Below are 26,606 nucleotides of genomic sequence, written 5' to 3' on the forward strand. Positions count from 1 at the left end.
TCTTCATTTATTTCTTATTGTTATTCTTTGGTTATTGTTTACTGTTAACATATGTTGTTACAATAACTGTATTTTGGGTCATGTTTTATTATTGTTTTGTTTTATAATGGTTGCATATTAACATATCTTGTTACATTATCTATTTTGTTGGCGTTATGCTGTAACTGTTACTGGCATGCTGTCAACATACTGCCTGTTCTGCCATTTATTGTTGTGTTTTGCATAATATGCATTAGTAAATAATTGGGTTATTTTCAATGTTCTCCTGTGCTGGTATTACTAACAATGATTTGTTCACAACTAACCTATACTTATTGCTATACCGCCATTACTACAGCATGTCACAGTAGGCCAATTCCAGGTGATCCACCTACCTTGCCTCAACCAGCCATGGCACTGGGTCTTACCAAATCTGGGAACCAGACCAGTGGTGCCCCATCCACTATCCCTGCACCACTGCAGTGTTGGGTGAGACCACCTCAGGGGATGGGGCCCAGCCTTCCTGAGAGGCAGTGGGGGCGTTATCACCCAGGTTGAACTGTTGGTCATGGTGTACAGGATTGTTCATCAGAGCTATGAATGCCACCTGCGCTGGATTGAGGGCATGCTGGCCACCCTGTTAGGGCAGTCTCACCCTAGCACTTAGCAGCTAGCCTCCAGCACAGCCACCCTCGGGTCAGTGAAGGACCAGCATCAACTGTTCCATGGGTGGACATGGGAGTCATGCTGCTGCCATCTGGAGGCACATGCAACTTGGATTCCACAACACCCTCCCCATCCAAGGTGTTCACTCTCCTCATGTGTCACACACCACCCGGTCTGCTGCTGTCTTGTCTGTCTGTCTGCAAATACATCATCCCCTACCCAACATACCTCCCCACACATACCTAAGGCCCCTCCCCTACATTCCACTCTCATCTTAATAAAAAAATGGGCACCTGTCCCCCCAAAAAATATCTCCCTATACATAGCTCTCCATTTTGTACTCATGTCCACTGGACACAAGTAATTTGGTCCAATTAGCTCGACAATGCTGTTATGTTGTCCATGCCCCTCTCTATGGGATTTGAGAGTTCAAATTCATCTACAAAATCTTTCAAAATGCACAGCTGTTACTGTACAAGAAATGGATAGCTATGGTTCCTTCCTACACCCTTCCTGCACATCCCTACATGCCTTTCACTATATTTTTCCCCCTGCTTGCTCCCCATTTCACCACTTTCATATCTCCCCTTTTTTCTTTTCTTTATATTTTTTTTAGTGAGGAGCTGCACTTTGCACCACTTCATGCAACTTTGCTTAGCTCAGCTAAATAGACCTCTAATGAGTATATGTGTTTATAGCATTGTAAATCACATGTACAAAATAAACACCTCTGCCATGTTTTCAAATCAAGTCCATCACACCCACAGTACACTGCATTAACCCACCATGGCATGCAGATCTTAATTAAAATTGCTGTTTTCATCAAAACATAGCGATTGCCACTTACAGTCATTAGGCATGTCTCAGCGAGCTATGTGTCATGCTGCACTGCTCAAACTGAATTTAAAAATTAATGGGAAAAATGGGAGTGTACTTTGGATTCTGGTGCAATAATACACCACTAGACAGCCAAGGACACAAAAATGGATGTAAGTGAGGCCTGAGATAGCAGGTAAATGTGCCCTTGTATCAGCAACATGTAGAAATACACCTGCTAAGGCATTCATACAAAACACCTATTCAGCTGAGACTCCGTGAAGAAATACATCCACATAAAGCCATGCACATACTCATGGATGTACAAAATGTTTGTCACAGCCTGTATGTGTGCACATATAACTTGTAAATACATCTGTGACAGCAGTGACTCAGCTCAGTCGATTACCTGCCTTGCATGCAGTACATTTTGCCACACACACACACAGTCCTGGATTCAAATCCAATCTTGTGTTGCAGTTTAATTACATTTTTGTGAAGACAGCAATTAATGACTGAGTCATGCCATCTTTATCTACACAGGTTACTTCTAATTAATGAACTACTTTCCAGTTTTTCAAGTCAAAGGCCTGCAGGTAGGGACACACTGAACATATCCGTATAGCATAAGTAAATGTCAACTACTCTGTTATTGGTACTGTTGCGTAACAGATGTACCTTAATCACATGCCTCAATTGGACTACAAAGTGTACCCTTTCCCTGGCTCTGCCATAATGACAGGGCTGCCACAGCTGCCACAGTTACACATACAGCTTGTTTTCCTCCAAAGTGTTCACACTCCTCCTTATGTGTTCTAGGCTGCAGCAGCAGCTGCAGCCTGTAATACACACACCTGTATGTAAAGGTAGCTACTACAGACCTACCATACCTCCCAACTCCCTAGCACAAGGAATACAGACACAGTCATACTTAATGGGGGTCAAAGGTTCAGAGGTTGGGACATGTTTTGCAGTTTGGCCTTACACTGATAGTGAGTTGCTAAAATAACATTTATTGCATTAGCATGCATATTCAGAGGGGTATGAAGTCTGACACTCAAATATGCGTCCTCCATTACTGACCTCAACCCACAATGTTTGCCAGTGAATTGTCAGATGACCACAATGTTATCGGACACGGACCACACATATGAGGCGAAACTGTAGACATACTGCATAAATCTCTACAGTTGACAGTTATGGTACCTACCCTCTGTGATGCTGTAGTCTCCACACCTCAGTAATGTCCATCTTAACAGCTAAGAAAGGGGCCTGGGTCTACATGAAAGCCTTATATATTGCACTGTGGTGGCATGTCATTGGTTAATGATAGTCCAATTCAGCTATTTTGGCTGCAATTACCATAGCAGTGCCACAGATAAGTGCAGAGGCAATTACCTGCTAATGAGCAGTACCTTAAAAAGGCAAGCAGCTGGTTATGGGGAACAAGTCTGTATGAGACTTACCTCACACATTGAGTGTATTTTCAAACAACCAGGTATGTAATTGTTTTCTCCGTATAACTGGATGCAGCTGGAGGTATGGGGAATAGGGATCACAACAATAAGCCTATCTTAGATCTATGGTAATGACATGTCGTTGATACTCGGCTGTCCTACACCTACAGGAATGCCTCTCAAATGTCCCTGATTTCCACTCACATCTTAGATCTGTCCCTCTTATTTCCACCTACAATGGTTGACTGTTGTAGGGAAGCTAGTGAATGACAAGTAAAACATAGTGACAAGAGGTAAGGGTGTACAGTCCTGTAACGTCAGACAATGTACACTAATTCACCTCTCAGTCTGTCAATATCTCATATAACTACGCCTAACATTTTAAAAGTGTCCCAGATTGCCCTGATGTGCACTGGCTAAGTCCATGATCCTGTTTATGTTGTTCCCTGTCTGGTTGAGAGTTATGCCTAACATAGCTGTCAACTTGTTACAGCAAGATATCTGAACAAAATCATAATTAATGGAGGGACAAAGGCTCAAAATTAGAGACACTGTAACCACTGCTCATACAAAGTAAGAAAGTGAATAGAATAACAGATATTAAAGTAGCATAACTGTGTTCTGAAGGGTATGATGTCTTAAACTCAGATATCTGACTTTATTTTCTGACATCAACCATCAATAATTGGCCAGTCTTTTGTTAGAAATCCATAATGTTGTGCGGAAATGACCAAAACTGTGAGGCAAACATCTGTATAGTTGAGAAGTATGATGCCTACTAGGAATATGTACTTCAGCAGGTTTGCATTGTTTTCTGTCATTGTGACACACTGATGTTGCTTGACAGTCCCCATATAGTGGTTGTAATAGCACACTGCTATTTGTCTGGCCATGGCCGAATGACATAGTAGTGGGAGTTTGCACATAAGGGACACACCACAGTAGACTGCAGTGCTGGGAGTAGGAACATACAGCTGAATCTGTCATGGCACACAGGAACATACACCAGTATTGCAACTATCTTGGTGGTATCAACACATGTAGTGTGTTGCCAGACTGTGGGGCATGATGTTAGAGGTAGCAGTGGATAGTGCAGAGCATTATGGGTGTGCTGGAGCTGTACATAGTGGACATCCAAGTATCTGGTCTTGTAATGTGTTCCCCTTTTGTTGCCTTTCAGGAACCATGTAACACAGAAGACATGGCCCCTTCTCAGATCCAGAGAATGACATAATAGTGGATGGACTGAGACAGCACCATCAGGCCTTGTTATCCAGGGGGAGGCATAATCAGGAAAAGCAGGCAGCATTATGGGCAGACTTTATGTGGGATGTCAATCAAATTGGCCAACAGGAGAGGACCTATGAGCAGGTCTGACAGCAGGCTAGAGACATGCTGAATGTTGCATGATGAAAGGCAGCTGATTTTGCCAGGGATCATGCTGACACCGGTGGAAGACCTGTGATAGAACAACCACATTCAGCCAAAGAGGAATTCCTGGTGAACCTAGGAATGCACGACAGCTCCCAGGCATCCATCACACCATACATCATGGAGGTGGGTGCCACAGAGTCCACAGAAGAGGAGTGTACAGGTAAGCATACTGTGTTTACCAGTGTAATACTGTATCAGGCATTGTGGCAGGTTGTACATACCTTTACAAGAGGTGTCAAGTCTATCTGCATTGGGGAAGTCGGGGTTAATTCTTAGTTGTGCACAACTACTCAGAATGTCAGCAATACAGCCAGTATCACAGTAGCTAATGTACATGTGGATATATGCACATACTACCTTGTAGTGCAGCAACATTTGGTGGTGCTGACAATAACTCTCACTCACCTTTTCATAGGTCTGTCAGGTGTGGCCCAATTCTGTAGTCCTGTACCTAAGTGTGATACTGTTTTTTACGGAATATATATACCCTATGAATATTATGGGCTGTCATATTGCCCTATGTACAAATGTGGTGTTTAGCCAGAGTAGAACATTTGTATGTTCCATTCTAGAACAGTTAACTACAGTTCATAGACTGGGTAATCACAGGTGTGTATTTGAACGACCATCGACATGTTTGCACTTATAGTTATGAGTGGCTACACAGCCAGGAATACATGAGGCAATTACTCCGTGATGCCTGCTAAAACACAATAGGGAGATGGTACATACCTGAGGCAGTGACACTAGTACTGGCATATCATTCTCAAGATAAGCGCACTGGGTTTTATGTGTAGTTCTAGCACATATAGTGTCGTATTGCATACCTTACAGGCAGATTGTACTGGCGAGTTAAACTGGATGTAGCTGAAGTGCATGTTATAAGGGCTTGACTTGACTGTATATATTGGTGTGAGGTTGTCTGCTGTGCATGGAAGCAAAGATGAGAAGATGTGAGTCTGGTAATGAAGTTGTGGATCCTCATTTGTATGAGTCTGTGTGGTTTACCATACATAAAAGTGCAGGTAGTAATGTATTGCTTTTGTCTTGGTTTTAACAGGTGACTGGGAGGGTTGGAGTCTGTCCCCCTCACAACCTGATGTCAGTGTCTTATCGGACTCTGATGATGATCGTGGCCATAGTGAGGCACAGGTGGGGCTGTCAGAGGCTGAATCATCCCAGAGGTTGACATCCGTCTTCTGCCCCTATTGTCACCACACACAGCCAGTATGCCCATGCATACATAGTGCCCAGAGGCCACAGATATTGGACAGTCAGAAGGTGATGACATTGAACAGGGCAGTATGGTAACTATGGTGTCAGTGAGTTTAGATACTGTCCATAGCCAGAGATCTGGTGAGGTCCCACACAGGTGTATTTACAGGGGTGCTCGTAGGACTACTGTCCATCCAGCACCTGTTGCATGTGTCACATCACAGATCACTCGGTGCATGTTTTGGGCTGTCATGGAAGCTCAGGCACATTCTGAATGTAACACCAGATCAATCCTTAGGGTTATGGACACAGCACAGTCTGACATCCGTGACTGCCTCCACCGCATTGGGGACAGCCTGGATCAGTTCATTGATGCAGTGGACAGACAGTGGCTGAGACAGTGTCTATCTTGAACTTCACATTGTCTGTGCGGGAACATCTTTTTGGAGTTGGGCATCAGATACATGGATGTAGGTCAGCAATACCATTTGTTGAGTGTCCACATGGCTGAGCACAGTCATGCTCCTGTAGTGGAAGTATCTCCAGTGCTACAGAAGTAAGTGTGCTGTCCACACTACAATGTGGCAGGCCATGGGCATATGGTCCTGGGTGGTCCCATGGGGGACACAGCCCCAGCAGAAAGCAGTCACAGCTACTAGCATCACATCTGACCTTGGGCATGGTGGTGCCAGTGCTACTCCTGGCAGAGCCAGTACCTGTGTTCATGGCTGGAGATGGTGAACTGTCCACTCTACCATATATGGTCCACAGCCGGCCAACATACATGGGTGTAGGGTCAGCACTGGGATTGACTGTGTACAGGCACACACTCAACCACCACTGCCATATGGAGGTCACCAACAGACACACACGGCAGCTCTCCATGACCTATCTAACCTGCATCCCTTCTTGACTCACACACATGCTGTCAACTGTTTGGCACAGCCTAGCTCTCTAGCACACCCATACCACACCCTGTGCATATGATGATACCTATGCCAATCGATGCAGGGAAATGCTACTATGTGTTTGATGCACAGGGTATCTATATTACTTGACATGTACTTGTGTAGTGCAGTATTGTTTTTACCATGTCACTTGTTGTGGACCACAACTGGTACTGTATGCTGGCATGTGTCATGACTACACATCACACTTTGTGTATCTCTGTTGCATGATGTTGGATTGGTGGTAGTGTTACATAATGAAAGGTGTGTCATGAACCTGTGTATGTTTCTGTTCCAGGAGTTTGAAGGGATAAACTATGGACACATGTCAGCAATACAGTGGCATAGCATGGCTTGGCAGCACAAAAGGCATATGACAGCAGCAAGGTATGGCACTATACTTACATGGCTCCCAAGGTGCATAGGTTTAGAACAGTCTAACAGGGGCAATGGGGGCAGTCAGCATAATCATGCATTCATACTTTGTGATAAGGTCTGCTATGTGTCACCTGGGTTTTCTGAACATACAAATCTAGAATGTGTGGTGATGGAGCTGACATGTCTACAAATATCCTGTGTCCAGTTTAGACAGGTGCCAGACAGCAGTTATGATTTTGCAGAGGAGAGCAATGTAGAGGTCAGCAGCTAGTCAGGGGGCCATAAATTGCATAACCATTGCAATGGAGGTGGCCCATATGGGCATGTCAGTCATGTTGCAAATGTAGATATTTATACACACATACACACAGAGGTGGCTGATGTGAGATTAGAACCCCTACCACTCTACTATTACACACTACAGCTTACAGTACTTATCACATGTGCCACAGAGTTTATCTGATATCCGATTGTCAGCCAGCTCTCTTAAGGTGGATAACATCAGCAGGCCTTGCAATGGAAGGCAATGTATGGCCAGCAGCTAGTCACAGGGCCATAAAATGTGTAATCAGTGCACATAGATGGTCCATATTGGATTTTCTTTAGTGCTGCAAGAGGATATATTTAAACACACACAGAGTCGGCTGATGTGAGATTAGAACCCCTAACTATCTACTGTTACACACTGCAGCTCACAGTATTTATTGCATGCACTGTGGAGTTTATCTGATATTAGACTGTCTGCCAGCACTCTTAAAGTGGATGACATCAGCAGGCCTTGTAGAGGAAGGAAATGTAGAGGCCAGCAGCTAGTCACAGAGTCATAAAATGCATAACCATTGCACAGAGATGGACCATATGGGCATGTCTGTAGTGCTGCAAGGAGATATATCTGCACGCACACACACACACACACACACACACACACACACACACACACACACATCTGGCGGATGTAAGGTTAGAACCTCTACCAGTCTACTATTACACACTATAGCTCGCAGTACTTATCTCACAGTACTTGTGGAGTACACAAAGTAGCCTTGTATTAGTAAGCATGTGCGGCCTGCAGGGTGATATTGCTTAGCACTGTTATTGTATCCAATGTCCTAGGAGTGGGATACTTGTTAATATCCCTGCTATGTGTGTACAGTTACCAATATGGCCATATGTGGCTGGTTGCAGTTAGATAGGCAACCATGTGGCTAGGGAGAATATGTCCTGTCCAAGGCATGCATTGATACCATTGTACATTACAACACCTGCTCACCTGTATCTGTCTACAAGGTGACATTTCTCAAGCACAGGGGTCTGTGGGTGAGTGGATTATGCACTGTTGCAGCCTTGGTCTGGTTCTTTCTAACAACTGCTGTGATGTGTAAGTGCGGACAACCTCAGTATATTATATATATATATATATATATATATATATATATATATATATGTGTGTGTGTGTGTGTGTGTGTCTGTATAACAGGGATGTCTCTGTAAATGCTGCTGTGTGTGTATGTTATGTACATGTGTTAGGCAGATATATGTGGAGAGTCTATGTATCACTCTAATTTATATAGCTATATAACTATATATAACTATATAACAATATATATATATATATATATATATATATATATATATATATATATATATATATATATATATGTATATATGTTATATATATATATATGTGTGTATATATATATATATATATATATATATATATATATATATATATATATATATATATATATATATATATATATATATATCTATACATATATATATATATATATATATATATATATATATATACATATATATATATATATATATCGGTCTACTGCTTTACATCAAAAATACACTTCTTCGAAATAGAGCAGTAGACCCTACACTTCAGCGAATGTCCACTTAAATGAAAGTGCACTTTTGCTGAAGTCTAGTTCCCGGGCTACCCAAAAAAAAAAAAAAAAACCACTAAAGCAAGCCCTCCTGCACTCCCCATGTGGGGGGCTGTCCCCCCCACCCCCTACTTAAATATATGCGCTCCGAGATCACACTACAGTGAGGAAAAGGGAATATTCCCATTCTGCGCTGTAGTGTGACTGCCAAAGTCAATGTTCAAAGTTTCACTACTTCGAACAAGTGGACTCGGTGAGGTGGGGTACGAAGTAGGGAAACTTTGAACATATTGACTGCTCCCATATATATATATATATATATATATATATATATATATATATATATATAATGGTATCATAATTATATGTGATACATACTAATAGATACCCACGAATATGTATATGTAGCTGTCTGTATGTACAGACATATTTCCACATAGCAGGTCCTTGTGAGGAAGAGGCAACAGACTTGTGTTCAAGTTAGCTAAGTGTAGGAGCATACACAGTGGGACTGTCAGTACTTACAGGGTGACTCCAGGCCAGAGCTACCTGTACTCCGGTCCAGGATTTTGTGTGCTGCAGACATTGGCTGCTGCACCTGTTTCCACAGTACAGCATTTCCCTGAAATTGTCCAAGGCATTCCCCGGTTGTGTGCTGTACTTAATATGTGACTGGGGTTCATAATGTAACACCATAAACAGGGTGACAGTCTGCATACCTCTCACTGTACATGTTTTTGCAGAATGTCCAGCATTTCACCCCAGTTGTGTGGTCTGTTCATCATACATTTGTGGTGTTCAGGTATAATATTGTACAATGTATTCACTGAATTATACTAACTGCTGACCCATTTAAGTGATGACCTTTTTGTCTGGCAGCTATTCTGTTCTGTTGCAGCCTACTGTTATACTAGTCACATTCTAGGTTCATCAGAGCATGTGCAATGTCTGTCTGTAGTTTTGGCCCTTTGTACCCCCATTTACTCTGACTTTGTCTAGCTTTTATGCAGTAACAGATTGAGGGGTATGACAGTCTGTGGGAATACCACCATAAGAGTACCTAACATGCAAAAGATGGGGATGCTACCAGATTCAAACCATCAGCACCATCACCCATACTAACATCCCTAGCCTAGTTATCCACACCAGCCGCTGGACAGAAAGGTATCATTCCTCACACAACTAACAGCATACAGACATACATTGTCACCACTGTGTTACATGCGACATACAACTTGTGGCCAAGTTCTATGTCACAGCCCTGGAATTGGCTGGTCTGCTGATATATCATTGCAGAAGTACTATTACAGCAGTTGTATGGGAGCACTGATGTGTTGGGGGTGGGGGAAGAACAGCCAATTGCTAACCTGGGCAAGATCTGCTGGCATAGACAGTGGTGTGTAGTTGAGTGACTTACCTTGCGAATGCAGCAGTTGACAGAACTGTAGTTCAGGGCTGACTCTGTCTAATGCATGCAGTGCACAGCCAATACATGATTAGATACACTTTGTGTGGGTTGACTGGCATCATTTTTACTATATGTATGCGAGTCAGAGTAAGGTGTCAGTCCCTAGGCCCCTAGGTTGTCAGTACATGTGCTATCCATTGTCTCTTGGCCAAGGCCAGGGCATACTAGGCATGCTTACATCTGCCTACAGGGACATCCTCAGGGGTTTCCTTCTCTGAGTCCCCCTTTGACTGTGGCTGTGGGGACCTAGGCACAGGTTGGAGGCTGTGTATCCTTTCCCTTTACTGATTTTGCTGCAGCTGTTTCCACAGGATCATATTGTGTAGCATGGCCCATACTATGAGCATCTCTGCGTATGTGGCTGGAGAATACTGCAGGGCTCCACCAGATATATCAAGGCACTGTAACTGTGACTTTAGCAGCTCAAACACACACTCTATGATGTTCCTAGTTTGTGTGTTTGCCTCATTATGGTTTTCTTCCATGGATGTGTGTGCATTTCTGATGGGCATCATCATCCACAGCTCCAGTGCGTAGCCAGCATCCCTCAGTAAATGGCCATGTGGGATATCCCCCCTAGCAAACATCTGGTACAGCAGTGATGCATGTCAGATATGGGAGTCATGATAACTGCCAGGGATGCCAGCACACACATTCATGATAATGCTCTGGGCATTGCACATGACCTGGCATTTGATGAAGTAATACCCCTTGTGGTTGATGTGATTCTACTCTCTTCTCTGGGTGGTGCCTTGATGTGCACATAGGTGAGATCTATGGCACCCAGTACCACAGAGTAGTGTGCTACATGGTAGAAGTGTTGCATACTGCTGGCCCTCCCTCAGGGGTGTGGGCAAAATAAATGTGTTCACTGACATGTGGTAGCATAGCATCCAGGAACTGGTGGAGTACCCTGGCTGCTGATACCTGCGAGACCCCCATCATGTCCCCAGTTGGTCTTTGGAAAGTACCTGTAGCTAGTACCCTAAGAGCTACACATACCTTTGTTTTCACTGGGATGAGTTTTCCTCTGTTGGCTCTGGGTCTGAGTTAAGGACAGAGCTAAGCGATTTCTTGTAGCATGTCCCTGTCCACCCTGTAGTGCTCTACAATCACCAGTTCATGTAGCTCCTGGAAGGCTAACCTGGGCAAGAACACTGTTCTCCTTGTCAGTCTAAACCTATTGGCAGCTGCAGCATCAGCAGCATTGACCTCAGGCATCTAGCACATACAGATGTAGCAGACCTGCAGCAGCCCCTAGCATTCATTCAGTTAAAAATATCAAGTCTGTATTCCACTGGTGCAAAGTATTGGGGTGAAATCAGATTGTAGGGTGTATGCAGCCTTTATAGTGCTCTGCTGTAGGTGCAGCCTGTGTGAATGGCTACCTATGATGTATTCCACATGCCAAGTACATCATGATGGACTGTTAATGGTCCTAGTTTAATTGAAACACTGATCATCAGTAATTAATATACCACTGGCTTTCTCAGACAAGTTTTTTTTTCTGGTCAGCCTTCCTCACTCAGATGTGTGTCACACCACCCAAACATGCACCCTGAATGTAAATAAAGCTTAGCAGCCAGTGTATACCCCCCCCCCCACTGAGCACAATGGTGCACCATGCAAACAGGTGCTACAAAAGTAAACAATGCTCAGCAGTCACTGCACACACACCCATGAAAGGGCCCTCTCAGCATGGTGGCACACCATGCAAACATGCTGAAACATGCACCCTGAAGGTAAACAAAGGTTAGCAGCCAGTGTACAAACTCCTCTGCTGAGCACAGTGGCATGCTGCACAAACAGGCACAGCTGAGCTCCAATGAGCCTAGAAGTCCTCAGACACACACGCCTCTTGATGTCAGCTACCTCCTCTGGGCACCCACATGGTTCTGTACCTAGACAAATGGGATTTGCAGACACACATACCTATTTGTGCTATTCAGTAACCCCACCTCATTTGCATATGTATCCGTGCATACAACCGTGGAACTACATGATTCCAAGCCCTACCTCATTGACAACAGCACCATTCCACCATTGTAGATAGTCCACAAAGGGTCCCTATAATATGTTACTGTCACATACTACTAAATTTGGTTTTTACAATCTGTTTTTTTTTTTTAATAACAGCATGTTTGCGCACTGTGTTGACGCAAGGGTTGCCTACTTTTCATGTCAAGACTTCTGGACAAGTACATGAAAGCAAAATGCATGCTAAATAGAAGTGTGCATTTAACCTCCCCTTGAGGGGATTGTTGTCAATATTACTGCGCACAATCAAATATATTTTTGTGTTTCTCAATGTCGAGTGACAGTGTCCCTTAATTCTGGACTGTCCAGAAAAAATTCTTTAAGAGTGTGCCCCAATGCCTACAGAGAAAAAAGTCCATGTAGGCTTTATTAAATTCCCTCCTTTGTCTTGATCATTTCTGTCCTGCTAAGAAATTGTGTTTAGGCAATACATTTTCTTTGCGTAGTCAGCAGGATTCAAAATGTTTAAGAGAAAGTTTATATGTGTAAATGCACTCATTGCTTTGATCAGTATGTACAAAAGTATGAAATGCCAATTGAACTGTGGAGACAGATATCCTTGTTTTTGTTTAAAACTGTGTTAAATTTTGCTAATGTTTACAGGTTGTAGAGACAGCTGAAATGTTTCAGCCCTACTGCTTGCAGTGGAATGTTTTTAACCGAGATAAGAAATTATCTGTGTTTAATGAAAAACACATGCCAGTGTTAAAGAAACATGACATACATGTTTGAAAGTATATGAAAACTGTTCTAGATATTTTGCATAGAGCTGATGTTGCTATACAAATGGATCCTATAAAATGTACAGTAGAACATACAGATGACACTTGTAAAGGTGTGCATAACATTTGTGCAACTGTATAAAATTTAAAGAACTGGTTAAAGATAAAATAAATTCCAGTTCAGCTAATACAGCTAAAATGCTCATAAAGGTGCATTGGGTGTGGCCAGATAGAAAAAAAAAGAGTAACCATACACATTTACGTTGTGTAGGGTATACCAGAACTACAGTCAAGTTACATGAATACAGTCTTTTCAGGATTTAACAAGTGTAACAGCCCCGTACAACTCAGTACTAACATAGGAATATGTTAGAATTTAAAGGGTTAAAAATTACAGCAGCTAACAGTTCAAAGTGTAACAGCTCTATTCTAGTTATGGACATATCATTAGAGTTAACTACAAAGTTATTAGAGTATTTTAATATTGCAGTTTGGACAGGGTGCTGAAATAGGTGGAGCATGACAATGACAGTATTTTTAGGCATTAATACTTTTTCTCTTGGTACTGCTGAAGATGGTTTAGTAAGTGCAGTAGGACATAGAGAAGTGTAGACAGGTGGGGGATGTGAAAAGGGATGTACTGAGATTGGCATCAGCCCCTCCAGTTGCGGGAAGCCCTTATGACAGACACATTGCATGTTTTTTTTCTGTAGAAAATGGGATATATCAAGCAGGACTGTGTATACTACAAAAATAAAAAAAAAAAGGCAAACAGAAAAGCAGAATTTGCAAGAGACTCAGAAAGAAAAAAAAGTCAAATAGGAGGCATGGCAGTTTATTGGCTTATTTGGGTTCTGGAAGCAACATATTCCACACTTAAGTCAAATACTTTCTTCTTTGTGTAAAGTAACCAGGAAAAAGTATGAATTTAATTGGGAGGATGAACAACAATAAGGGTTTTAAAGAGCTAAACAAGCAATATAACAGACCCTTGATTTATGGTCTATGCAGAAGGGAAAGGTAGAATTGCATGTATTAGTACATGACCAATACGCTGACTGGAGTTTATGGCAGAAACAGGGTGAAAAATGAGTACCTTTAGGATTTTGGACTAGAAAGTTACCCAAAGCAGGTAGTGGGTATACTCCCTTTGAAAAAAATGCTATCTTGTTATTGGGTTATTGTAGATACCAAACAAATTACCAATAGGACTACTGTACTTTTAAGACCTGAGAGCCCAATTATGGAATAGGTTCATTGGTTCATAGGTTGGTACTAAGCTATTGGACCTAGGGCCTATACAAGCCTAGCCATAACAATTCCCTGGTTATTTCTTCCCACAGTATTTACTTCCCTGGACCCCTGTCTAACAGGGTGACTGACGTGATCCCCGGGGTGAATTTCATATCTCCCCTCCAATCATCAAGGTTCCTTTTGAAGAGTTACAAAGAGGCGCTCTGCTTGACATGTATGGGCAGTCTATTCCAGAGTCTGGGGAGTCTCTGGGTGAGGAACCTTTCCCTCCAGCATGTTTTGTTCATTGTGATGACAAGGTTTAGATCCCTAGAGTGCGTGTCTCTGAGGGATTGGGATTTATTAAGTGTAGCATGTCCAACAGCTCTGGGTTTGACATGGCCTTGTATGTTAAGCAGAGATCACCTCTGAGTAGATGATATACAACAGAGTATAGGTGGAGTTTTTTTAGATGGTCAGCATCAATCTGCCAGGATATTGGCAATATCTTTGGGATCAGTACATTTAATGCCATTCTGTTGTAGCTCAGAGCAGATCTGAGCGTTGCCATTTAGATTCTTGACATAGCTATAGAACGCCTTGTGGTTGTCTTTGGAATCTTTGGCAATTTTATTTTCGTAACTAGCTTTGGAGGATTTTATGAGGGATCTCAGCTTCTTACTGAGGCTGGTAGGGGAGTTTTTTGCATCCTGGGATTTCCCTCTTTTCTGCAACAGTTTCTTCCTTTTGTTGTAAAGTTTGTTTATGTCAAGGGACCACCAGATTGGCTTTCTTTTTTTGGAGGAAAGGGTATTGGTTCTATTGGAGATGGCAAGATTCATGCATGAGTGGATGTGCTCATACAGTGCCTTAGTGTAGGATTCAGCAGTGGAACTTTCAGTTCCCATCTGCATGCATGTCATGAAGTTTGTCACTTCTGACTTGAGTAGCATGAAGTTGGCTTTGGAGAAGTTTTTTATGGAGGCTTCCTTACTGGGAGCTGGATGTGGGATGTGAATGTCAAGGGTAATTAGCTTATGGTCAGACCTCACCAATGAGGGGGTGACCATATGTGTGGAGCATCGATTTTCCATGTTGGTAATGACCAGGTCTAGGATACTGGAGCCCCTGGTGGGACTAAGGATTAGTTGATCCAGGGCATTGGCATTTATGAATTCCAAGAACTGTTGGGCAAAGGTGTTGGTACACGAGTAGTTTTCCCACTTAATGGCAGGGTAGTTGAAATCACCCAGTATTAGGGTGTTTGGTTGTATTTTAATATTTTCCAGTATGTTTAGAAAGGTGTAGTGTGAATCTTGGGGCATGGTAGGGGATCTGTAGTAAGCTACAATTTAGATTGCAGTCTTACCTAGTGTTAGTTGCACCTGGATAATTTCAGACGCATTGTGTTGGTCAAGTAGCCTGGTGTTGTGAAAATCCTTGGTGAATATGGGTGAATGGGTGATGATTTCACCTAATACTTACTGGATAGGACATGCACAGGAAGTTAGTATAATAAAATGAAAATGGTACAGTCAGCATCAAGTTAAGGTAGGCATAGGAGGAGTGGCTATGTCACATGAAAAGATAGCTCAAATACCTGTGCCTGATGAATTATAATCAAAATCATTATTTGAAACAATCCCAGTAATTGAATCTCCTGTTAAACATGGACAGCCTTTTGCTCAGCTATCATTAGAACAGCCTTGATTTACAGATGGGTCAGCTCAATATATAGGAAATAAGAGGTGGTGGAAAGCTGTATCTTATAATCCTACTAGTAAGAAATTATTAACTACTACAGGTGATGGTACCAGTAGTCAGTATACTGAGTTTTATGCAGTTTTTTTCAGGCTTTGAGGCAAGAGACACCAGGAACATGTCACATTTATACTGATTCTTGGTCAGTGGCAAATGGTTTATCTACTTGGTTACATACCTGGCAGAAAAATAATTGGAATATATATTCAAAGGAAGTGTGGGGAAAGAATCATGGCAGCAAATATGGGAAATGTTATCCTAAACTGCTGTTACTGTATATCACATAGATGCTTATTGTGCAACTGATTCCCTAGAATGATGGTTTAATTCTATTACAGACAAGCTAGCATACTAAAATTGCTGAGTCAGATGGTGAGAAGGAAAATGACCAAAACGCAACAGGACAATCTGACATGGTAAAATGAGCTCATCAGAAATGCGAACATTTGGGGAAAAAGACACTTACAGGTGGGCATAAATGAGGGGAATTCTGATTTCTATGGATGTGATTAAAACTGTTATATCACAATGCCTGTTTGCCAGCACATGCAACATAGACCAATGCCACATATTGTACAAGGACATTATAGGTAGGGCTAGGTTTCCTAGACAAATTTGGCAGCTTGATTACATAGAACTGTTACCTTTTAGCAAAGGATGTCAGTATATATGCACAGCTGTAGACACTTATTCAGGGTATCTGCTTGGTTATCCATGTAGGAGAGCTATGCAGGTAAACACTATAAAAACGACTGATTTAATTATTCTGTACTACAGTGTTCCTTTGTGGATACAAACTGATAATGGTTCACACTTTAAAGGGAAAGTGGTACAGGATTATAGTAAGCAGCATAATATTGAATGGGTGTTTCATATACCATATTACCCGCAAGCTGCAAGTTTAATAGAATGAATGACTGTATTATTAAAACAACAATTTAAGAAATTGGGAAATGGTTCCCTACAGAATTGAACATACAACTTGAATACAGCTTTGCAAATTTTAAACCCTAGACCAATTACAGAAAGTGAGACTCCTTTAACAAGAATGATAACTCTGTCATTACAAATCAAACCTTACATAGCTACCAACACTGTTGTTTACGTGTAAGTAAAGGAAGGTGCATTAGCTCCCTTTAGGGCTACCTCAGCAACAGTAGGCTTAGATTTACATGCATTACACATGTACAGGTTAAGACCTAGAGACACTCAATTGACTGAAACCGGAAGAGATGTTCAGATACCTTTGGAACATTTTGGATGGATTGCTCCTCATTCTGGTCTAGCCTTGTAAGGAATACAAATAATGTCAAGCAGGTGTAATTGATACTAATTACTAAAGTAAAATTAAAGTAGCACTGCTAAATAATGGTGATTCTGCTCTGTTGATACAAAAGGGAGATAGAGCTGCTCATTTGATTATTATGCCAACATATATGAGAAATGTAACAAAAGGTAAATCTCATACAACTTTAACTGTGAGAGGAGACAAAGGGATTGGATCTACAAACCCAAACAATGAAGCAAAAATCTGGATTCAATCACCTGATAAGCAGCCTGAGCAGTCTGATGTTATTGCAACTTTAGGGGGAGAGGCTGGCATAATGGTTAAGGTGCTTACCTTAGAAACACAAGGTGCAGGGTTTGATTCTCACATGGGTGACTGGCTAGGCTTAAAAAATGTCCTATGAGGGCAGTTAGTCTAGTACTAATCTATGATCTAAGGATAATACTATCTTAGTGATGAAACCAGGACAGGAAAATGGGAATGTGTGCCTGCAAGTAAGTGTTATTTACAAAGACAGTTATGCTATTCTACTCTGATTTTCAGATTCTTTTGAAGAACATCATATTCATTGTCTGTGTCATCAGTGTACTGTGCGGGATCTGTTTGGCTGAATCTATGACTCATACTATGAGAGTCACCCAGCAAAAGACCACGATGATTCAGTGGGGATGGGTTAACAGTACACAGAATAGAACACAAGGAACTGTCACCTGTCCTGTTAGACAAGGATGTTCTATTGCTAATTTAACTTTTGAAGGAAACTTTACCATTTGAAGAGTGAGGAGAGGACATTTATATATTCAGTTACCGGACAAAGAACAAGTCATGGTAACAATTAAAAATGAAATAAACACAAAATGCTGCAATTGTAAATATGATTAAATCTATAAAGACAATTACTTGATAAATGGATCCCAGGTGAGAATTGCATGAAATTGCATCCTGATAAAACTCAATGTACCCAAAGATTATGTGTGAGTTTTTGGTTTTGCATTTAGTGTTTTGACCTCTAATTTAGTCCTTCCAGTACTGGATGCCACAAATAGATGAATATTACATATACTTTAACAACAGGACTCGTAAATTGGAATATTGCAGTGATGGATTGATCTGTGGACAACATTCCCCGGTGTATGAACCATGTTTTCTGCAGCACTCTGTCAACTTATTTAAATAGACTATATTACCTCCTACTTTTGAAATGTTTGTAGAAATTGCTCCACAATTCGTATGTTTACTCATATAACTTAGTATAAAGTACTTATGTATTTACACCTGTTGATCATGTCAGCATAACTTACCAATGGAATTCAGAAATGATTATTGAACCTAATATGATGTCATTTGATTCCTTGTATAGGGTAATTAAAATGTCACAACAGTTACAGGAATATCTACAAACTGGAAATCATAGCATATTATATTATGAAATGAATAGTATAATCATGAATAATAGATTAATCCATTTAGCAAAGAAAACTGAATCTGATATAGTATATAATTGGTGGGACATATTTAGGAAGACCAAAATCAGGAACAAAATTATTAAACTGGATAATTCATCCTATTTTGATAATTATGATGATCTTAATTCTATTAACATTCTGGAATTGTTATTTAGCTTGTCAGATACATTGACAGATTGCAAAGGTATTAGTGTTCTCATATACGTGAATCAGAAGCCAAAGGACTGAATGTGGTACGAGAGGCTTTTACTTTGAGTGAATGAGAGACTGACTTCTGCCTTAGTATAAAGAACAGAATTAAAGGATTAATTTAGTTATTCTTTATTTTTCTATGAAACAGAACTATTTTAAAACTTGTTTATTATCTAGTCTATGTGACTAAAAGGCACTTGTTTATTACATTCTTTTACATTTCTAAAAATCTGATAAGGCACTTTGTTACATAATTTAATATTTTTCTCAAGTGAAATTTCAGTCATAGGGGATGGCAGACTGGAGGGCAACCACAGTGATGCAGCGGTTAGCATTGCCACCTCACAGCAAGAGGTTCTCCAGTTTGATTCTTGGCTGGAGTGCCTTCTGTGTGGAGACTGGCTGTCCTCCCTGTGGTTCTGTGGGTTTCCTCTGGGTGCTCCTGTTTCCTTCCACATCCCAAAGACATGCAGTAGGTGGATTGGACACTCTAAATTGGCCCTAGGTGTGAGTGTGTGCGTGTGTGTGCCTTCTGTGGAAGGTTGGATACTGGGCTGGCAACTCGACACCATAAAACTCCACTGCCAATAATGAGCGGACAGATGATCCACTGTGGTGAACCCTAACCAGGAAAAGCTGAAAGAAGAAGAAGAAGGGGATGGCAGACTTGACTGAACATTCTGAGATGGGTGGCCAACATCTCTGGTCTGTTCTGGAAAGTCCTTGTTGATCCCTAAAGGTTAAGTTCGCAGGAAAACTGGTAAACAGCTAGGGTATAAAAACTGGGACTCTATGTCAGCAGGGAGAAGCCTCACCTATGAAGTGGACTCTCTGTCCAGGACTTTCCCGATAGAGTCTCCTACCTGACCACAACAGGTCTTTCTGGTAGAAGTATGGGCTATGATCTTACTTTGCTGATGTATTAACTTTTTTCTGTCTCTTTTACTCTTTTTAATATTAATGATAATGCTTGCGTGACAGAGAAGTATAGCTGCTTTGATATTAATATTAATGTTTGTCTGACATAGAAGTATAGCTGCTTTGATATTAATATTAATGTTTGCCTGACTTAGAAGTATAGCTGGTTTGATATTAATATTAATGTTTCCCTGACTTAGAAGTATAACTGGTTTGATATTACTATAAATGCTTGCCTGATATGGAAGTGTAAGAGTACATTGTCTAATAAAGCTTTGTTCATTGTCATGAACAGTTTTTGTCTTGATCATTTCTGTCCTGCTAAGAAATTGTGTTTAGGCAAAGCAATGGTTCTGGAAGAAATGAAGCAAGGGAAGGATGGCAATGAAGGAAGGATGGCATCACAATCGGAATAACATAATGGGACAGTGAATACACAATTGCTTATATGTCCAGTAAGAATAGTCGTAGCTGAAACTTGGCCAACACGTCCACCCACAGCCCTTGCATAATGAACAACTGTGTCTTATATGTCTATTAACTTATCAATATGTACAGGAAACTGATTTCTCTCAGGAAGTACTACTCAAATTATATTTTTTATTATACAAGTAAATCTAGAACTTGCCATATGTAAGCTTACCTGGACGCTGCTGCTGTGATACAGTTGTCCTCCAAGACATATCAGCTCCAAAATCAAGAGCATGTTGGTGTGCAGTTTCCACTGAGCTGTCAAGATCACTGACAGTGAACAGGAGCTCTTCATTTGGTGTCAGTGGGGGCTCAGTAGCAGGTTCCCCCATGAAGCCAGCTGTTCTCAAGTAACTGCAGCTGCTCTTCTCCAGCATGATGAAATCATATCAGTGGCCAGATGATGCAGCTGATCACAATTCCTTGTGTGACCCCCTACTCTATTGCCATTGTTCACTAACTGGTTCAAAATCTGCATTCTGGTAGCCATAAACACACATCCTCTCACAAGCAGAAAGGCACCATGGTGCCTGAACTCCTGGATTTTCACTTCATTTTCAGAGTCACAGAAAGGGGGTTTACATGGATTTGTAAGCTTGGGTGCCATAATCATATGTGACATAAAATAAAGAAGGACACAACTTATAAATATTATCTAACTAAAGTATTGATTATGTACACATTTTAGTATTAAGCACTGGAAACACATTTTTCACTTATTAAAAATGAAAGCTATATAATTGTCCTACCTCACCCTCACACACAAACCAAGGTATGTCCAAACCAAGGAATACTAGTTTAGTAATGTATTATGTTTCCCAATAAAATATCATGATGCCTATACATTAAAAAAACTGAAACACAGTTTTGTTCAGGCAATACACAAATGGCAGGTGGCACTCCCACCCCAAAACAAAAAAACAAATGAAAGTTTGTACAAATCAAGGAATACCACAGAATTAAATTGGTATGTTTGCTTTCCACAAAATTGTCAGAGTGTTTACATGTTTATATCAGAAAAGTCAATTTATAATTGCTAGTCACCTCTCACCATTCCTCTGGAGGTAGTCCTGGGCGATTTCAGAAGTATAACACCTGTGTTAGTGACAGAAGACTGTAAAATATAATTTTAACAATAATACTTGTGACTATAGTTAATAACCTGTCTGAGAAATGTAAATGCCTGCCAAAAATGTCTGTGCCAACAGTGACATATAAGAAGTGTATGGAGGCAAAACTGCCATTTTCTCCTGGATATATAAATTGATTATATGAATAATACAAGTATTCTGTAGCAAAAGTATAAGTCTTCTCTGCAGATAAATCACCTTCAAAGGATTAGCAATCTTCTGTTTTGTCCAAATATACACAATTCCTCATCTTCAACTTCTCTAGCTATACTGTTACCTTTTTATAGTGCAGATTCAAGCCTCTGAACATGGTGAAGTTGTAAATGAAGTGTCACTTTCTGTAGCAGATTTAAACATGGTGTAGGCTACATAACACTGTTAGTTGCTAAAAGACTGCAACTGTGATTTGATTATGAGGAGAGAGAATGAAGACAGAACAGCAATTTAGACTACCTTCCCTGCAGTGGGTGTTTCACTCAGGATGCACATACAAAGTGTAGAAGTAACTTTAGCAAGCTTTTAAATGGAACTAAACAGCAACATTTATCATTTGTTTTCAATAGTAGACAAACTCTCCTACCTGTGCTGATAAATGTTTTTAACTGTAATGTACCTTTTATCATACAGTTAAAGGAGAATAATACAAAATGCACTATAGAATACATGTCTGACATTACAGCACAGATAAGGGAAGAATGAACACAATACAAAGAGAAAACAGAGCTGCATTTGTGTAAAGATATTCATAAATGGCTGTGTGATCACTCGCTGCACTAAATATGTAAGCTGCACGTGTACAACCAGCTGTGAATATGCAAGTGTATGTCTTGCTAATACCGTAGAGTAGATAGGAATTGCTTGTATATACATGATTTGGGTGGCGCAGTGGTGCAGCAATTAATGCTGTCACCTCACAGCAAGAGGTTCTCTAGTTCAATTCTTGGCTGGGGTTCCTTCTGTGTGGAGTTTGCATGTTCTCCCTGCATTCGTGTGGGTTTTCTCTGGGTACTCCGGTTTCCTCCCACATTGTAAAGACATACTTCTGGAGCATTTCTCCCCAGGCCTCTGCTGAAAACAGGATTTGTGGAACCTAGTCGGACTTTCCTGGTCAACAAATGTTAAATAAATAAAATAAAAATGTGTCTGTGGCAAGGAGACATAACACATTCACACTGTGTTTTGGAATTTCATTAGTATCATAGTTCAAATCCAGAACTGTGTAAAATTCTTTACAATGTGTTAACATGTTTGTTTTTGTGTTTTTTTTTTAATATTATTACTATTTTGCACAGCATGTAGCTTAGCATACACACAGTAAAACCTGTAAGTATTTAAAAATTAATATTAGCTGCTTTAAGAAGTGCAATCCGACTTAGCACCACTGTGCAGTGGTCAGAAGCTTGGATGATATGGAGAGCATAAATTATACCTGTGAAATAAAATGTGTGTGTAGCACATCTTGTACAGGCATTGAGTCACACAGGACATAAGACAGAGCATGGTTCAAGTCCCTCATTATTTTTCAAAGCATAAAAGATAGTAAGCATTTTTTACAAATAAAATGTATTATTGTCTTTGCTTGTCCTGTTTGCATTTTCCTCACCTGTACGCAATCACAGCTTACTACTGCAGCCAAAAAAGTTACGTTGCTACTTGCAGAAAAGATGCATTGTTACTTGTAGGTTCATAGGTTCATAGGTAGGTACTAGGCTATTGGCCCTAGGGCCTATATAAGCCTAGCCAAAAATGTACCATGACTTTCGCCACCCAATACAATTATTTTCCTGTGCCCCTGTCAAGCAGAGCCACAGAAGTGATCCCTGGAGTGAATTTCATATTTCCCATCCAATCATCAAGATTTTTCTTGAAGAGTGCTAATGAGGAGCTCTGTATAGGTTCATATTTCACCTTCTTTCATGCAAACATGCTAAGTGACATTGTGCAGCTGTCAGCGCTCATATACAACACCTGCAGACAAAAAGGAAACATTGTAACTTGCTAAAATGAAACATTGTTACTTGTTTTGCCTTCCTGCATGTAAATGCAATAAGCAGAGTTGCACAGCAATCAGCATTCTGGACAGTTCTGAGTGTAAAAAATGTACGTGCTGCCTAGATTTCCCTGTGGCATCTTGTGTATAGTCATGGCAACATCCCAGATGAGTCAAGGTTCCCGTGCAGCATACAGCACATTTTATTAATGGTGTTTCATTATAATTTGCATAAAAATTTAAAATATAAAGATAATTATACATAACAATAATTATGTATAGCAGCTGATATCATATGTATTATATGTGTGTAACTGGGGGTATCCTAACAATTATGTTTCTGTAATTACATTTTTTTCTGCCTGGGATGGATGTCATACTTTACAGACAGTCATCTACACAACTCACATAACACTTTGCTGGAAAAGCTCACCCAGACTCTGCCACAACTTGCTATGAGGGAAGGGTCAGCTTGCTTTTGCTTTCTTTTATTTTGTACTACTTTACTGCCTTCTTCTATTTTGTATATTGTGATTTATTTTCTTTACACTGTGTTTTACTTTTGTTCTGCTTTTAATTGCATATTAAAACTAAGAAAGAGACCACAGTTGTGTGTCTTGTGAGTCACACAGAAATTTCCCTCACCCTGCCACCCTGGTGCTGTTGCCCCATGTGTTGACCACATATTTCCTTCCCTCTCCTCTTTCATTGGCTGTTGTGAGTAAGCACAAAATTATAATTTTGTGAAATCATTCCCCTTCAACTATTTAAATTTATTGACCATCCCACTGTATTCCAAAGAACCAGGGTTCAAAGTGGCCACACCCCCTTTCAATCCATCCTGTTCTTTCAAAATTGTTTCTCTACTTAGACAGCTAAAAGCTTAAATTACTCCTCCCAACTTTAATATTTAACTGCTTAGTGCACACTGCAGACCTTAGGATATTAACCCATTTTTCCATCTTACCTTAAAATCTGCAGCATCTATTGCAAGACCACCACTTATTGGAGAGCCTACATTCTGCTTCTCAGTAGTCATCTTGGGATTAGTGTTTCTGTTTTCTCCTGGTGAGAAAAGGAGCACAGGGACATTATTTCCTGGAGACTGCTGATCACCGGAAAGCCTAATAACTTCTTCATATATGTCAGCTTGGAATTTGTGCTTATATTCTGCTCCTGGTAAGAGAAAAAAGCAGTTTATTGATTCCTGACTGTTTCTGGTTGGGTAGTGGGTAACTGGGCTTGACATTCCTGATTGGTCTGGTTGCTTTTCAAGGCATCTACCAGGAAAATGCTACAACAAGCCTACATACACTTTGTATAATCTGGGACAAGAATGTAGATCAACAAACAGGCTGTGGCCTGCTTCTCATCTTGGGATTGGTACAAATGTCTTGCTTCTGATGAGACAAGATGCAAAGGAGCATTGTATCCCAGCAGAGTGAAGCTGTAGTAAGACCAGAACTAATAGTAGCCGGGCAGTAGCCATTCACATTCCTCCCCCTCTTTTCATCATTATTGATAAGCTAATTCTTTGTTTTTGGTAAGTACTCCTTGCTTTGTTTCTAACTGGAGAATATCTGCCTAAATACTTTGTCCTTCAATTTTTAGGGTCTACTTATTAGTTTCCCCTCAAATCTTTGACAGTGCCCTGTATAGACACAGACACCTTGAGTGACACTTTTCCTGTAAAAGCATGATTAATATTTCAGCAATATCTAGTTGCACATAGGACAACTAATTTGCAGTGACAAGCACTGTCCCCAGAGGTGTAAACTGGATACTCCTGACATTGCATTATATTCTCACTCCAACTGTCTAATCAATAAAAACAAGTCAGTTGCCATGGATATGAACATTCCCACTATCTCCACTACTAGCTTGGTAGATATAAGCATCCTGAGGCAATGTAGCAATTGCCTCATGTTTACTGACACCCAGTTAATTCTCAAAAACACTGATATGGTATGTGAGAGATGTTTTTATACAATGCCACTATAGGCAAAGCTGTCACATAAAAGTACTCCTAATGACAATAAGGTTGACCATAGTATACATGCTGCACCCATCACACACACAATACAAAGCATACATATATACCCACATATACTGAGGCACTTAAATGTAACTTTCCTAAACCCCAAAGACCTCCTAGATGAAGTACACATAACAAATTCCCTCAGCAGCACCAAATGCACTCTTTGAAAACAACAGCCACATCAGCACATAGACAAACATAAAAAAAGCACAAAAGTTCACAAACTGTAGAAAAACAAAGTCAGCACTCCTGGAACCACACACTTCAGCAACTCAAGTAAATCATTGTAGTAAATGGCCGCAAAGCACTTTGGGAATGGCAAAAACACTTTTTATTAAACCAAAATAACAAATAAATAAGCTCTTCGTCAAGAACCTTCTCAACTTCATCAGATAAGAGCAAATCCAGGAAACACTCTTAAGTACATCCTGCAAGAGCAGTAATTAAGTAATAAACCAATCCCATCAAAAAAGGACCTCCCTGAACTCATAAATATTCATGAAAGGCAATCATAAAAATATTCTTAAAAAGACACACTTTAAAATCAGCATTTAAATGACATTAACAAGTGCAAAGATGCTGAAAATAAATATAAATACAAATACAAACATAATGTATAAAATTTATAAAATGGTGTTTATATAAAAATGAAAGTATATATAAAAAATGTATATAAATATTTAATATTTTTATCTTTTATATATTTTACCTTTCCATTCCTTTTAGTTTTAACAGGCAAGCAATGGAGATCGAATAATTTAATCCTGGCCATTGCCCCGCATTACGGCAGACCTGCCAGATTAATCCTTTCTTTTCCAAAAGCAGCTCCCATGGGCCACCTCTTTTATCCAAGTCAACAGTGTCCACAATGACAAATTTGAAAGAGTGGTCTGATTTTTCTGTGCAGTGTTCACTCAAGGCATTTGTGGATTTATCAAGTTTGATATCCCTTAAATGCTCATAAATTCTGTTTTTAAATTTCTTCTCAGTCTTTCCACTATAGAAACATTCACATGAGTTACACACTGCACAATAAACAACTCTTTCAGTATGACAGTACACCTTCTTATTCACCTGTATTTTAAAACCATTCACTAAGTATTTG

This window comes from Protopterus annectens, chromosome 6.part0, assembly GCF_019279795.1.
Source record: "Protopterus annectens isolate FY-2018-M chromosome 6.part0, PAN1.0, whole genome shotgun sequence".
In the NCBI taxonomy this organism is placed as follows: domain Eukaryota; kingdom Metazoa; phylum Chordata; order Ceratodontiformes; family Protopteridae; genus Protopterus; species Protopterus annectens.